We start from the raw sequence: 17,308 nt of genomic DNA on the forward strand, positions 1-17,308 counted from the left end.
TAAGGTTGCTGCCAATACGTTGAAGTCATTCTTAAAAATAATCAGAGTAAGGGGGCAACCTGGGTGGCTCAGTCGGTTGGGCATCCGGCTCTTGATTTTGGCTCAGGTCATGATCTTGCAGTCTGTGGAGTTGAGCCCTGCACTGGGCTCTATGCTGGCAGCATGTAGCCTGCTTGGGATTCTGTCTCCCCCTCTCTCTCTCTCTCTCTCTGCCCCCTCCCCGACTTGCTGTCTGTCTTTCTCTCAAAATAAATAAAAATAAACTTAAAAAAAAATCAGGTTAAGGGAATTACTTAGGAGGGAAATGGACTGAAGACAGAATATTTAAAAACCCAGGGAGTAAGAAAGCAGGAACCAGTTATGGAAACTGAGGCACAGCTCAGAGAGATCTTAGCAAAGTCATGTCTCAATATGGTGCTTCTCAGTTATAAAAAGTCATTCAACAACAGCTGGAATTATCTTTGAAGAAGAAACTAGAAAAAATACTCACCACAGCATCATCACATGAGTTTGAGCACAATAAAAAAATAACTTACTGGATTTCAGAAGCTATTTCATAGCTTTTTCCAAGAAAAGGGACCTGCTGTGGTTTGGGGAAAAATCCAAAGACCTCCAGAAAATTCCATTCAATGCTATGAAAAGATGAAGGCCAGGGCTTACCTGACAATATTTATTTTCTGTGATGCCCCAGCTGGTGGTGGTGAAACTCAACGGCGGTTTGAGAACCAGCATGGGCTACAAAGACCCAAAAAAAAATTGGACAGTGTTTGAAATGAGAATATCTTTTTAGATCTGACCATTCAGCAAACTGAACTTCTGAACAGATATTCCTCTTATTCTAATAAGCTAATGAGCACTTTTAACACAAATGAAGATACAAAAATAAATACTAGAGAAGAACAAACATTTCATGTGAAAAATCTACACTTTTAATCAAAGCAGGTACCCAAGGATTAATAAAGAATCCTTACTGCCTGTAGCCAAAGATGTATCTTACTCAGAGGAAAACCCAGAAGCTTGGTACCCCGGGCCATGGTGACATTTATGTCACTTTCTACAACTCTGGTTGGCTCAATACCCTTCTAGGAGAAGGAAAAGACTATATTTCTGTGTCTAACATAGATAATCTGGGTGCCAAAGGGGAACTTTATATTCTTAACCATCTAATGAACCCAGCCAATGGAAAACCCTGCGAACTTTGTCCTGGAAATCACAAATAAAATACATGCCCAAGGTAAAGGGTGGGACACTCACTCAGTACGAAGTCTGGTGACTAGTGGAAATCACTCAAATACCAAAAGCACCCGTTGATGAATTCAAACCTCATCAAAATTCAAAATATTTAACACCAACAACCTGAGATCCATCTCTCTCTTGCAGCCATCAAAAGGCTGCAGGAGGAGAAGATATTGACATGGAAATCACTGTGAATTCAGAGACCGGATGGAGGGCTGAATGTCGCTCTGTCAGAACTGCAGTAGGGGATGCCAGGAAAAGATTTTAACACTCAAGGTATTAATGTTCCTACAAGGCAGTTTCTGCCTGTCAAAACCACATCAGATCTCTCGCTTGTGATGTCAAACCTCTCACAGCCTTAACGCAGTATCTTTGACGAGTGGATAGCGGGAATTTTCGTACAGTGCCCTTGGTTAAATTAGGCAGTTCTTTCACAAAGGTTCAGGACTCTCTAAGGAGACTTGAAAGTACACGAGATAGGCTTGAATTGGATCACCTCGCAGTTCCAGGGGATCGACGTTTGGTAAGAATGGTTATCATCACCGTTAATCACGGTGACTGAATTGACGTCCCCCTGGAGCAGTACTGGAGAACAAAATTATATTTAGGAACCTTCCTATCTCGGATGACGGCAATGAAAAAAACTGTGTACACTTCATACTAATTATGGGCTAAATCGTTTCTTACAATAAAATGTTCTGTAGGATTCTAAAATAGGCAGGTACATTACTGTCACTGCGGTGTTAATTTTTAGAGTGTTTTGCAACATGATTTTAGTCTAAGAAAAGCACAAATGGAAACAATGCTTTTCTTCTTTGAAGAAGATCTCAAAAGTTAGTTCGTCTCTTTCCCTCCACAACCTGCTGACCAACCCTGCTCAAGATCTCATCCACTGGAGACAGGCTACTGTCATGGCCTTTGCTTCATTGCAGAGCCTTCAACCGTCAGAGGTGACTTCAAGGTCCATGTGGCACTCCAACCAACAGCCTTACCTCCCGCTCCCTCATCCCCACACCCAACAGTCAGTTACTAAGTCCTGTGAAACTGACCACCCATCTACCCACCTTGGCCACATGCCACATCTCCCCACAGACACTGCTGCATCTGGGGTTGCCACCACCTCGCCAGTGTCCTTGCCTCCAGCCTTCTCCCTTCCCATCCACTCTACTCTGCTGTCAGAGGGATTCCCCCAGTTGCATATTTCACCCTGAGGCTCCCCTGCTTTAACTCCTTCAATGACTTCTCAAAGGCTACAGGATAAAATCCAACTCTCAGCAGTATACAAGGTCCTTCCTGCTCTGACCCTAACTAATGTTGCCATTCAACACTGTATCAATCCCACCTCCTCATCCTGACCCCCTCCCAGCCGGCCATCCAGACTCAGCTTAGACCTCACACGTCTGGAGAGACTTTGCTGAGCCCTCTCTCCCATCCCCTCGTTAGAGCGTCCTCTTACTTGTCTTACCCACCAGACCCTGAACTTCTTAAAAAGCAAGGACCCTACCTGTTTGGGTTTATATCCGCAGGCCTAGCACAGCGCCTGCAACTTTGAGGGGCTCATCAAATGCTTGTTGAATGTGACGGGCTGACTAAAAGTTAAATAATTGCCTCTTACCCAAGCCTAGCCATCTCCACGTGCATCCCCTACTTAATGCCAGCCTCCCTATGCACCCCCTTCTCGGTTCTTGCTTTCCCACACGCTACGGTGCAACCAATCCCCATCCACATTCCAAAGAAAGGCTTTTCTCGGGTCTAATTTGAGTCACCTACCATCATAAAACCTCAGAAACCATTTCCCTTCATATACCTGCCTAGTTCATCCCCAATCGCACGGGCCACATCCTTGCTAATGTCACCTCTCCAATTAGTCTAGTGAATCCCAGAGAAGCAAGAACCAGCTTTGTTCATAATCCACAACCTGAGTCCACTGAGCACAAGGGCAACACTCAAAATCAGTGCCCAGTGCTTTGTCTTTTAATCCTTCAGCTGAGAACTGTAAAACACCAGGCATTGAGAGTTCCCCCAGCTCAGGTCAATTTCCTCTGACATTTAAGAAACATGGGAAATAAATCTTGACATTTTTCTCATATTGAGGAAAATAAATAATCCTAAAATATTATTTGAACATTGATTTGATAATAGAGCAAAATGAACTATGTCTCTCCCGAGCCACTTTGGTGAATTGGGTTTCTCAACCGAAAAGTCAATTATGGCTCCTTCATATAAATGAGTAATTTATTTGAAAGGTCTGGAAACTAGATCATAAGATGCTACAAATGAACCAGCTGGAATAAGTAGACTGAGATATAGATCAATATTGGAGGGAAGGAACAGGAGGAAGGAAGGGAAAAGAGTAAAACCTCCAATCAGAAAAGAGATGAATTGTGTCAGCTCTCAGATTTGTGAGTAGGAGGAAGCTTACGGGGGGGGGGGGGGGGGGGGGCGACACTATGTTAATTCAAGTATTTTGAAATATTTTTGTTATTCAGCAATTCAAATTGATTCCAGTTGGTCAGCTGATGGTATTTGGTCACTCCATTATGGACAGCCTGATTGGATAGTACTCAGATCTCCAAACTGAGTGTCATCCAAGAAGATTCTGAAGAGCAGCTTACTCACCCCGAGTTCTGAAGTCAATCAGTATCCCCCAAAGTCATCTCAAAACTTACATACTTTGTATATAATTGTAGAATCTCTATGTTGTACACCTGAAACTAAAATAATACTGTATGTGAACTATACTTCAGTTAAAAGTAAAAAATGCCAAGAGGCACCTAGGTGGCTCAGTCAGTTAAGCATCTAACTCTTGATTTCGGCTCAGGTCATGATCTCACAGTCCGTGAGATCGAGCTCTGTGTCAGGCTCCATTGTGACCACGGAGCCTGCTTGGGATTCTCTTTCTCCTTCTCTCTCTTCCCCTCCCCTGCTCATTCTCTCTTTCTCGCTCTCAAAATAAATAAACATTAAAAAAAATAAAAATAAAAAATGCAAACTTACATCCTATGAATATCTAACTGCCTTCACTTTGGTGGCAGGACACTCCAAAGCAAAATGAAAAATAAAACACCATTTTTTAAAAGAATATGTGACCTCCATGGGTACCACTATGGAAAGAAGTCCAAGGAAAACTGCTCGGTCAGAGAAAGAATAAGTAGCAAACAGTGTGCAGACCTTGATCCAGTTTGCAGGTAAGCAGATAAATAAAGCATAAAGAATATGCACACATATATGCTTCCAGATGTACAAGGCATTTCTGAGAGGATAAAGAGGAAGCTGTAAGTGGTATGAGATCTCATGCAATATTTGTATTGAGTTATACTATATCCTGATCCCATATGCTCAATGAATTGCTTAGTCCCTCTGTGCTACCCCCATGACATGCCTCTTTGCCCTTTTATTAGGGCTCCAGATAAAATACAGGACACTCAATTAAATGTGAATTTCAGATAAACAAATGGTTTTTTAGTGTAATTACATCCCAAATATCGCGTGAGATCTACTCACACTTTATTTTCCCCTGCTAACTGGGATGCCACCGTGTCTTAGCCGGGGTGTGCATCCAGCAGGCTCTTCCAGTTAGATGCGTGTGTGTTCACCTCCCTTCCTAGAGCCCAGACAGACAGATACTAAGCTGAGTCTTCAAATACGCTTGCACCCCTCAGTACCCAATGCAGCAGCGGAGGCTTCATAATACATGTCCCCTCACCTTTGTCTAAATGTAGAAACAAACTCAGGGAGGGCTATTCTCCTGAAACCAGCTTATCCTTAACCTCTCTGGCTGATCCTGACCACTCAAAGATCATGGAACTGTTGACTACTCTTAGTTGCTCTCCATGAAATCATAAAAGCCTGCAACTCAGTTTTGGGGTAAAACCCAGGGGAAGACAGACACTGAAAATTCTGGAGTGGGTTTTTAAGGCAATCCCCCTGACTTCATTTCAGCTCCTCACAGCACACCTCACCGCAGGGCGGTCAGCCAGAGGTTAGCGCACCATGACCTCCATCCAAGGGCCAAGCTGGAGTGGCAGCCTGTGAGAGGTCTGCGGAGCCTCCACTCCATTCCCCGCGGCCTGCCTCCACGGACCAGCCAAGGACAGCAGTGCTGTCACGGTCTCAGAGGCTATGAGCGTTCCATGCTAAGTGAAATCCTCCGCTGACCCCTGCCATATAGCAGGCGATTAAGTGAACCTTTTATTTCCCCTGGTCTGGAGAGGGTGTAATGAACCTGAAAGATTAGGCAACAAGCCCACTGCTACAGGTTGGGATCCCGGAGAAGCAGATACTGTGAAGGAGTTTAGCAAGCGGGGTGCTCTTGGGACGGACACCTGGAAAAAGGAGAAGGCAGCAGGACCGAGCAGAGAAGACAGTGGAACTGCGATGACACAGGCCCCAGGGCAGCCTCGACTGACCCCACAGGCAGCCCTGAACTATGACGGCCCTTCAGAGTTGCCCAGGCTGGGCCTCGATGCTCCTTATTGGCCAGGGGACTGTGGGAGGCTGCCTGGGGAAGGGGCACAACCTTGAGGCCGTGCTGACCGCACTCTGGCAGCTGGGCAACACGATGCAGCAACAGAGGATCTGGTGGCGAGCGCAGGCCCCACCGCCCCAACTCCCCATCCATGCGGTAGAGTATGCCGGCCAGTGGCAGCCACCACTGTGGCAGAGTGGTGTCAATAACAATCAGAGCTGTCTCAATGCAAATGAGCTGCCTGGACATGTGCAGAATCGTCCCTGAGGGGGTTTAGGTGGAGGCTGACAAATCCTCATCTGGGACAAATCCTTATGCAGATATTTGCATTCACTCAGTCTTCAAATATTTAGTACCTTTCATGCCAGATAATATTCCTGGTGTAGGGAAAAAGCGGTAAACAATACAGAGTCTGCCTGGAATCTGCATTATAGTGAGGGGAGCAGAAAAAAATAAAAACAATACCATCTTAGACACTGGTAACTAGCTATAAAGAAATGAAACAGTGTCATGGGATAGAATTGAGGGCAGAGGCAGTGGGAGGCATGTGGCTAGAAATGACCTTTCCAAGGGGGTTAACGTGTGAGCAAAGGCCTGACTGCAGGAAGGCCAAGGGGCAGGCAAAGATCTGGGAGAAACATTCCAGATAAACAGAAAGGCAGGGAAAAGGCCCTGGGGCAGGAACCAGCAGGAGGTTTGGGGGAAAGAGCAAAAAGGCCAGTGTGACTGCAGGTAAGAGGGGGTAAGCAAAATGGGACGTGAGGTCAGAAAAGGAAGCCAGGGCCAAAGTATGTCAGGCCTTTATAGGACGTTGGAACTTATGTGTGGTAGCAGGCCACAGACACAGGAGGGCTAAGAGTACAGGGGAATAGCAAAATCCCACTTACATTTTTAAATCCTCCCCCCAGCTACTGTGCATGGACTCCCGAGGGGCAAGAGTAGAGAAAGGAAGCCAAGGAGGGTCCTACAGGCCACACAAGAGACACTGGGCCGCCGTCAGAGCACAGGTGTGTCCAAAAGACAATGGGGCCACATCCAGGATTCCCAAGCCCTGCAGATCAACAGAATCACATGAAGCATCCCCACCCAGACCTACCAAGTGAGAATCCCCCCAGATGGGGACCAGGAATCTCTATATTCAACCACCAAGGTTTGGGAAGCACTGACCTGGGTGATCTGTGATGCCCTCCTCAGCTGTGAGGAGCCGGGGCCCTATGAGTGAGGAAGCGTAGTTCCTCTTAGCTCCTTCTGAAAGGGTGCTTTACTAGATGGGCTCGGCCCTTCTTCTGAATGGAGCCCAACCCACCCAGCCCCAATTCCAGAACAAGAATCCAGATGTGGACTGTGCCTTTCAGGGTATCGCTGTTGGCTTCCAACCAAGGCTCCTCTTCCGAACTCTGGAACACCAGAGTCACTGAAAACACTGGTAAGTGGGAAGAAAGAGCAAGTAGCAAAACAGCGTGAAAGCTATAATGTAATTTGCAATTAAACAGAAAGAAAGAAGGGAAGAAAAAAATATGCACATATACTGAAAACTATTTTCTCACTTCTCCTAAGGAAGGTGTATAACCAGTACCATTCTAGAAGCATAGAAGGAAAGTTAATTCATTACATATAGTGAGTGGATGCCTTACTCCGGGCATTAGGCATAATTTAATTCTGTCACAGAACCCTGGCCCAGTTGAGAAAACCTGGTGAAGAATTTCATACACTATAAAATTCAAGCCCAAAAGCCAAAAGAACTGAATTTTGCTTGAGACTAAAGATGATAATGACACTTTGCAGGGAATTCTGGATACTCTGCAGGGAGGACCACTGGAGACCAAGATGGTAAAGGGCTTGAGAGCCAAGATGAGCACTTGACAAGAAGATGATGGACTCGGAAGAGACCTCGTCCATGACCTCCACTCGGGCGGAGAGAAAGTGAGGCCCCAGGAGGGTAAGGGACTTGCTCCAAGTCGCTACTAGAGTCAGCACTATGGAAAGTTAGAGGAAGTAAGTAGTCAATACTTCCAAGCCACAGTGAATGGCTCTGGGCTGTGCGCAAAGCTAGAACACCAAACTTGATTTCAACTACCTCCCCCTGAAGGTGGGAGTTAGGGAAGCTTGAGCTCCCACGGGAACGCAATGGGCCAGCTGCACATGTGAGCAATCCACACCAAGATTACTCCCTAAATTGGATGCAAGGTGTCTACTGCATCAGGTGCTAGATGCAGGGCACAAGAAGCCCGTCTAGCCTCATCTCCCACACACACCTGTACCACTCAAGCCCCCATCGCATCCCAAACAGCGCCTTTTTCCAGGACTCACAGTGACCCTCATGCTGTGCCCTCTGTCTGGAATGTACTTTTCCCCTCCATCTCACTCTTCCTTCAAAGCTTTTTGATGTTCCTCCTCCAGGAAGCCTTCCCAATCTTCTCCTAGCCAGTACCTTCTGTGTGATATTCCATAACACACCACATCTTTTGTGTGATACTTCCTAACACACACCTTTGTGATATTTCATAACGCATCATAGCGGTTTCTACCTTCCACCTGTTTACTACTGGGGGACTACATATTTGTCTTCTCAACCAGTCCACCCGCTTCCTGGGGGCAGACATAATGCCTTAATTTTTGCATACCCCATAATACCTAGCACTACACCCTGACATACAGAAAGCACCTAGATGGATGAATGAAATTAAGCAATGAAACAATGAAACAGGTGAAGTGAAAACAAGATCCTACTCTTGAATTCCAAGCCTTAAAATGCAGTTAATTATGCTTCAAAGTCCATTATACATTTTTAATTTCTAAATGCAGATGTGTTTTCCTTATATGTATCAGTTAACCTAGCAGATGTTAACTCCAAAGGCAAAAATGAAGTTCGGCTCTTCCCGGAGACACACAGCTGTGCTGACTCCAGAACCAAGGCAGTGAGAATGTCCGTCGCTTTTGAATCACAGAAGAAAAATAGGGATGTGCATATGACCAAACTTCTTCAACACGTTTCTCCAAAACACGTTCACAAAAGGAAAGTGGCAAGTTAAAAGAAATGGCCTAAATGTAAACACGGAGAACTTTACTAATACTTCCTTTTGTTTTCCTGTGCTCAGACATTAAGCCAACTATTTAACGTCCAAAGATACCCTCGTGCAATGTGGCAGTGCCACGAAACACGAAGAAATGAGTTTTCTCGGCTCTTTCCCCACACCATTACCACAACCCTCCTTCCAGATTTATCTCTATTTTAGAGAAATGTTCTCAGTGACAGCTTTATGAAAAAAAAAAAAAAATACAATAGCTGGCTCATAAAAAGAAGATTGATTCCTTTTACCACATTGCCAGCTAAATATACCAGATAGGAGAAAGGTATGCTTCAAAATACTCAATTGTAAGACTCTTCAAAAGACTTCACCTCGAGTCAGAGCGGAATCAAATGCAAGCACAGCTTCTGATGTTGCCGAGCAGAGTGGTTTAATAATTGTGCAGGGAAGCACTGGGCTTTGGGCACCTGCGTTGAAACCCTGCCTCTCGGCAGCTCTATGACTTTAGCACCTGATTGAACTTTGCCAAGCCTTGGTTTCCTCACCTGTAAAATGGCTGAATAAACCTATCACACAGGGGTGCCTGAGTGTTTCGGTGGGTTAAGCCTCCAACTCTTGATATCAGCTCAGGTCATGATCTCGCAGTCTGGATCTTGTGGTCGTGAGATTAAGCCCTGCATCCGGCTGGGCTCCGTGCTGAGCACGGAACCTGCTTGGGATTCTCTCTCCCCTGCATGCGTGTGTGTTCCCTCTTTCTCTCTCTCACACTAAATAAATAAACTTAAAAAAAAAACAAACCTAAGTACTGATTGTGCAATGCTGTGGGTTGAGCTCTCCTGATGCATCATTTTCTACGGAAAAATGTGACAGAAGAAAACAGGCAACACAAGGCCAGGCACCCAGCAGACAATCAGTTCATCTCCATCACAAACCCAAGATCCATCCATCAGCAAGTGTTTATCGTGCCTGTGCTGTCTGAGGCACTGGACATACACCAGTAAACAAAAACAACAAAAAGCCCTGCCCTCCAGGAGCTTACATTCTGTTGGGCAGTTCTGTGTTAATAACCTTTCCAGGGCTTTCCAAAAATGAGTGGAAATGGAGGAAATCCAGAATACATTTTGCCAAATTTTCTAGCCAGATCTCAAAACTATGAAGAACCACCAGATAGTTGATCCTCATAGGTTTTATTTATAAAGTGCCTTATCTTCATCAACACAATCCAGAGGCCACAGTTCATAAAAAAGAACATCAGAAACACCAAAATTCTTTCACTTATTTTTAATGTTTATTTTTTTTTGGGGGGGGGAGGGGCAGAGAGAGGGAGACACTGAATCCAAAGCAGGCTCCACGCTCTGAGCTGGCAGCACAGAGCCTGACACGGGGCTCGAACCCACAAACCATGAGATTGTGACCTCAGCCGAAGCTGGATGCTTAACCCACTGAGCCACCCAGGTGCCCCTTCCTTCACTTAGTTTTAAATACTTGAGAAAGGTGTCTAGTGATTCTGACTATATACTCGATGTCTGAAGACAGGAAACGAATGCCGTCCTTCTTGCCCAGTAGCCCCTTCCCTTCGTCCCCGAGGGCAAGCTTGCAATTGTATAATAAATTAAAGAGGGCAACAGTGGCTAGAGGCAGGAGTAGGTCAAAGGACAAACGCATGTCTCCCCTTTACGAGGCTCTCAGGGATACAGCGATGTATAATCATAGACCGTGACCTTCACCATCCCACGATCACCCCATGTGGGTGAGACCAAACAGGCTGTAAAAGCAAAGGCCCACCCCAGCACGGGAAGCCAGACCAAGGAAAGATCTGATATGGTTGACATGGTAAGTGAAATGCAGTCAGTCCAAAAGGGAAACCCAATCATTGCCTAAAGGAACACCCACATTTTGTATACTAGGAGACAAGGGGGTAGGTCATCAGACCCTTTCCAGGCTATTCTTGGAACAAAACTGAGTCACACCATCTTCCTTGGTGCCTAAACACAGCCAGGCTTGGTGAAGAGCTGCTCCCTGCCTGCCCTGGCTCTCACTGCTTTTCAGACCACACTGGTCAGACACGGAGTATGCTACGCCCCATCTGCAGTTTCTGACTAGTGATACAAAGCACAACAGCAGAGGGGCGCCTGGGTGGTTCAGTCGGTTAAGCGTCCAACTTCGGCTCAGGCCATGATCTCGCAGTCCATGAGTTCGAGCCCCGTGTCGGGCTCTGTGCTGACAGCTCAGAGCCTGGAGCCCGTTTCAGATTCTGTGTCTCCCTCTCTCTCTGCCCCTCCCCTGTTCATGCTCTGTCTCTCTCTGTCTCAAAAATAAATAAACATTAAAAAAAAAAAAAAAGCACAACAGCAGAGAAACAGAACAGAGGAAGAAGCCACGCTCTACACTCAGGCCGATTTTCATTTCGTCATCACCTGGAAAACATGAGGCATCAATGGAGAGCACTCTGACATCATGCAGGGTGTCCAAGAGCTGGAGCATTACCAGTAATCACATTCCAGCTGTCTCCCAACCCAGGAGCCCTCCAGCTCTGTTGCACACAGCAATTTCCCAGGGACTTTAAAATTCCTGATGCCCAGCTGCACCCCCTACGAGTTAAATCCACTCTCTGGGGTGGGAAGCCATTGGCTGAGATGTGAGGCCAGCATCCTAAACTCCTGGTTTTTCTACTTCCCCCATTAAAGGTCTCAGAAGGGCAAGCTGTGCCTCCCCCACAATGTCATTAGCAAATCCCAAAGGAGAAAACGCACCATGACCACAGACCTTGTATGAAACCAGATGACAGAGGTGGGAAAATATCAAGCAGGCCACCAAAACTCTCAACAAAGAAGAAAAGGCCTTCGGGCTCAGGCATGCAGTCTGCCACAGTCAGAGCAACGTAGCCCAGAATTTCAGGGTCCAAAGAGCCAGGTTCACATTCTGCAGCTCTAACTGACCAATGTGTTGCTGACCAAGCCTGCCTGCCCGTCCATAATACAGGGATGAGTCCTGCCTGCCCTACCTGCCCTAGAGAAGACTACGGGATTCAGAGGACAGAGTCGAAGCACGCAGTGAAGGACGGGCTTATGCAGACCCAATTGCTGTCCTCAGCATTACCAGCACTGTTCACAGAAGCTACTTTAGGGCTACCTCTTCCAGGAGCCCCCTCCCCAACCATGACACCTCTTTCCTGGTCTTCACAGAAACACGGAAAGGACCAGCATCTTTCAGCATTCAGTGGAATTCAAGGATGCTTGTGACACAACAGTGAGACAAGCCAGGAGCACTCAAAGATGACAACCCCCCCCACCACCACCACCAAATATTGAAAACACCGGTAACGCAGAAAAGTAGTAAGGGGAAATGGTCTGAAGAGTTGCAAATAAAAGAGAAAGATTTTTTTAATTCCAGTATAATTAACATACAATGCTGTATTAGTTTCAGTTGTACAACACAGTGATTCAACATTTCTATATATCACCCAATGCTCATCATGGTAAGTGTACTCTTAATCCCCTTCACCTGTTTCAACCATCCCCTCTGGCAACCATCAATTTTTCTCTATAGTTAAAGAGTCTGTTTTGGGGGGATGTATGGGTGGCTCAGTCAGTTAAGCATCTGACTCTTGATTTCGGCTCAGGTCATGATCTCATGGGCCATGGGATTGAGCCCTGCATCAGGCCCTGTGCTGACAGTGTGGAGTCTGCTTGGGATTCTCTCTCTCTCTCAAACATAACTAAACTTAAAAAAAAAAAAAAAAAAAGTATGCTTTTTGTCTTTTTTTTGTTCATTTGTTTTGTTTTTTAAATTCCACATGAGTGTGATCATATAGTATTTGTCTTTCTCTGACTTATTCCACTTAGCATTATACTCTCTAGATGCATCCATGCTGTTGCAAATGGCAAGATTTCATTCTTTTTTATGGATGAGTAATACTCCACTACGTGTGTAAGGGTGTGGGTGTGTGTGTACCACATCTTCTTTGTCCATTCGTCTATCCATGGACACTTGGGCTGCTTCCGTATCTTGGCTATTGTAAATAACACTGCAATAAACACAGGGGTCCATGTTTCTTTTTGAATAGTGTTTTCATTTTCTTTGGATAAATACCCAGTAGTGGAATTAATGGATCAAGTGGTGTTTCTATTCTTAATTTTTCTTAATGTTTATTTTTGAGACAGAGAGAGACAGAGTATGAGCAGGGGAGGTGCAGAGAGAGAGGAAGACACAGAATCGAAGCAGGCTCCAGGCTCTGAGCTGTCAGCACAGAGCCTGATGCGGGGCTCAAACCCACGAACCATGAGATCATGACCTGAGCTGAAGTCGAACGCTCAACTGACTGAGCTACCCAGGCACCCCTCTATTTTTAATTTTTTGAGGAACCTCCACACTGTTTTCCACAGTGGCTGCACCAATTTTCACTCACCAACAGTGTATGAGGGTTCCTTTTTTCCCACATCCTCAACAACACTTGTTATATCTTGTCTTTTGGATATTAGCCATTCTGACAAATATAATATGATATCTCACTGTGGTTCTGATTTGCCTTTCCATGATGATAAGCAATGTTGAGTATCTTTTCATCTATCTGTTGTCCATCTCGATGCCTTCTTTGGAGAAATGTCTGTTCATGTCTTCTGCCCATTTTTTAATTGGACTATGTTTTTTTGATGTTCAGTTATATAAGTTCTTTACATACTTGGGATACTAACCCTTTACCAAATGTGTCATTTGTAAATATCTTCTCCCATCTGGTAAGCTGTCTTTTAGTTTTGTTGGTTGTTTCCTTTGCTATACAGAGCATTTTATTTTGATGTAGGGGAGAAGTTTTAAACATTCATTCTATGCCAGATATTTTTCAGTGGCATCCGAAGGCTAGGACTAGTGTACTCTGTATTCTAAAATATCTTTAATTAATTGTCAGTACTTTAAAAAATCAGAAGATCTTATGTGAATATTCTTGTTATTCCTGAAATACAACGGCACTCCTATGACCATACTCCACAGGACAGCAGAAAGGGAGGTGATGTTGGCTTACCCCCGCAGCCCACACAGGTCACCAGCTCTCCACCAGTTCCCCAGACACGGGAGTTGAGACCCCATAGAAAACTTGGGAGACTTCAGAGAGCAGGTTATGCCTCTAATGGCAAAAAAAACCTTTTTAAATGACCTACTGGCAGCAAATCTAAAGAATTTGATTGTGGCTTCTCAAACTTTCTGTTGGATTCTATTATCTTCTCCCCATGGTGCCTCGAGGGACAGAGAGCCAATGACAATGCTGGCTGATGTGATGAAACCAATGAAGCTGACTTTTAACAAAATAAAACATGACTTAACCCAGCCTGGAGCAAATAAGGTGTGATCTGTTCAGGTTTTCTAACATCTTTAGGATTTCTTAAAGAAACTACCAGTGAGGAATAGCTTCTATCTTTTTAGCATAGGCTGCACCTCTTTAATTTTCAATCCTTCTGACTCTCTGCCAGTATTTTCATGTCCTGATACCCTCGAGGTGTGCTCCGTTTGAAGAGTGAAGCTGTCTTTCCCCAGAGCTGTACTGCTGGGGCAGCATTAGCTGGTTCTTAAGACTTAAGAACTCATCCCAGACTCCTTGAAACTGAATACACTACCACAATTTACGCAGAAATGAAAGAAATAACCTTGTCATCAAGCCAAAAGGCCCTGAAGTAAGAAAGCCCTCTGATATCATGATGTTCTTTGCAATCAAACAGGCAGAAAGCAAAACAGGTCTGTCCTCATTTCTGGGGCTCAGCTGACCGAACAGTAAATGCACAATAAAGCAGGCCTCTCCTACAACAACTATATGAGGGCAAAGGAAGTCTCTAGTTGCACCTGGCGTTAATACTGGCATCTCTAATTTGGACCTCATTTCAAAGGAGGAGGGGAGGAGGGGCGAGAGCTAGCACACAATGCAATGGCACTCACTGTCTGAGACCGAGGCCTCATCTTGCGATCACACGATGACATCAAACGAGCAGTTCCACTTCTGTTTCACTCAAGTCCTCAACTCTCAAGTGTCGCCTTTCTGTTCTTTTATGATTAATTATGCTTTTTAATTCAGTCTCCATTCTTCTGCACACTGAGCCCCCTCACGTTTCATGGCTCTGCTCCATTTGCATTTTCAAAGCTTGACAAACCCAGTTCAGCACTTGAAATAGGAAGCTCTCCAACACAAGTGCCAAGAAACAAGGCCCTTAGCTGCCTACAAGCCACACAGGGAAGGGGCTTAAGAACAGCCATGTGTGCCTCTGAAAACAAACAAGTGGATAAAATCACATCACACTGAAGCTGCACAGAGAAAGCAAACTGCTGGTATTGTTCTAGCAAATGCATTATTAATACACAGCCATTGGAAGTTCCTTCAGCTCCTCAAATGAGGTCTCTGGGCCTTCCACGTTGTTCCCTCCATCTGCTATACTTGTCCCTGGCCAACGCCCACTTCCGATCTAGCTAGATGTTTCTCCCCTAAGCACCTTCCCTGATGCCCCAAGTCTGAATTAGACCCCAGCTCTCACCACAAGCTTCCGTACATAGTACCACAGGACCTAGTCCAACAAAGACCAGGACAGTGCCTGGCTGATGCACCACTACATCCCCAACATGCAACCCAGCAGCTGCCTTGTGGTTGTTAATGACTGTGGGGGGGACGGGGTTTAGAAGGTCAACTATATTCATAATTATACCAGGACATTATTTGCCTTTTTCACTCTCATTCTCTCCCAAGTGCACAGTGGAGTTTTCCAGGGGCTGCAATGTGTGTGATGAATCGTTCTGACGGCTAAAGGAATGTGTGCTTACATACTCCTATGTTTTAAATTTTTCTGTTTTAATTCCTAATGTGGCAAATAATAGACTTATGTAGCCCACAAAAACAAAAGCTCTTTGGGGCCCTCAAAAATTTTTAAGACTGCAGAAATCCCCAAAGCCAAAAACGTTTGAGAACCACTGGTCCAGCACATGGCCTGGCACATAGCCTGTCATGGTATCCTCCTCTGGAATGTTCTTCCCATCCCTAGAAGGGGCGCCACTCAACACCCCCACCCTCATACATCATGCCTCGAATACACCATCATTACCTAGGGGTCTTCTGAAGCTCCCTTTGTTCCTGTCACTTCCACTAGGTCACGAGCTACTAGAGAGTAGGGACTATGCCCTCGATCGTCTCTGACCAAAGAAAAGGGCTCAATAAAAGCTCAGTAGCTGGACAAAATGTCAAGGTCACCATGAAAACCTCTGCTCTTCACCAAGCTAAGCCTAGTCAGACCACAATGTTCAACTCCTGCCATAACTCCTTACCTATAGACTTGAGCTCACACTATCTTCCTTTGTCCAAATACCTACGGTATTTTATTATCTATATAGTAAAACCAAATACTTGGTGACTAGTAGACTTTGTCCATTTATTACTGAGTTATGTCAGATTGTGCTTTGCCATCACAATATCCACGTGAAATCCTAAAAAGTACAAGACAAAATTATAATAGCACTGATTATGCCTATTCCATGCAAGCACTCTACAGCCAGGATACAAGAAGCATCTAATTTACCTGCTCTTCCATATCCATGCCTCTATCACACCTTCACTGTACTAAGTACTGTGTGAAAGACTGGGATTACAGGACAGTGAAATCTCTGCCTCACTAATGTAATCAGTAAACAGTCCAAAGGTATCCTTCCAAGGAAAAGCTCACACACAAAGAAAGTCGTTTCCCGTATGCAGAAAGCACTCCATGTCTGCTGAATGAAGGAATGAATAAATGAATCGGAAATAGCAAATCAAGAACTACAAAGGTGCTCCAAAGGCTAAGAAAGATGGTACAGAAAATAAATCCGATGTATCTAGGACTGATTAGCAATAGCTCTCTCTCAAAAGTCAGAGCAGAAGAAAAGGGAAAAGGGGAAAGGAGGCAAAAAGAAACAACCACAAAATCCTCCGACTCTTCAAAATCAAAGGAGGGAGGAATTCCAGCCAAGATCAAATTATAATCAAACCAGTTCCACAAGCACTTATGTTCCAAGCAAGGAGGAGTGAAGTCCTTCCGCTGATCCTTTAATTAATTTATTGGTCATTAGAAAGAGCAGAAAATCTGAAAACCACTGGTTAGTAGAAAGTGTAGGCTAAGTTACCATTACCACTGGAAATAAGCTTCCCTTGGGGACAAAAGCCTGCCTTTGCAGTGTCCCATCTTCCCTTCTCACCATCCTCCTGTTTCCAGAACTGGTCCACTACCTGCATCACAGGCTGAGTGTGACCCCACACCTCCCTGAACTCATCTTCAGCGGCTGCCCAACAGTCAACAGAATACAGGCTGCTGACTTCAGTGCTACGAGGGTCTTACAGGTCACCTAAGCTCAAGTTCTTTTAGCCTGACACCAGCCTGGTGATCGGTCATGCAAAGAAATAGGACAGCCAGAAATCACCACACCTGCCTACTCAACAGAATGGCTCCCTTTGTTCTCTGCCTGCCCCTCTACTCAAGCTTGCCACTCTGAACCAGCCACTCATTTGTTAGCCTGAGCTTCCTGAGAACATAGATCATGCCCATTGGTATCCCCAGTGCCTAACTATAATGCT

The 17,308-nt window shown here is 45.1% G+C and overlaps 1 protein-coding gene across 2 annotated transcripts in view; it reads right to left on the bottom strand.

Annotated features, from left to right (window-relative positions):
* The window catches only part of KIF16B (kinesin family member 16B), a 288,745-nt gene that overhangs the window by 256,571 nt on the left and 14,866 nt on the right, over positions 1-17,308 (bottom strand). The window contains exon 2 of one of the 2 annotated variants that reach the window (XR_006595390.1): positions 661-735. The exons of the other annotated variant lie outside the window; for it this stretch is intronic. The gene's annotated coding sequence lies outside the window, so the exon portion shown is untranslated. The remainder of the gene's footprint in view (positions 1-660; positions 736-17,308) is intronic. 2 annotated transcript variants of the gene reach the window in all.

Source organism: Felis catus, chromosome A3 (assembly GCF_018350175.1).
Source record: "Felis catus isolate Fca126 chromosome A3, F.catus_Fca126_mat1.0, whole genome shotgun sequence".
Lineage (NCBI taxonomy): Eukaryota > Metazoa > Chordata > Mammalia > Carnivora > Felidae > Felis > Felis catus.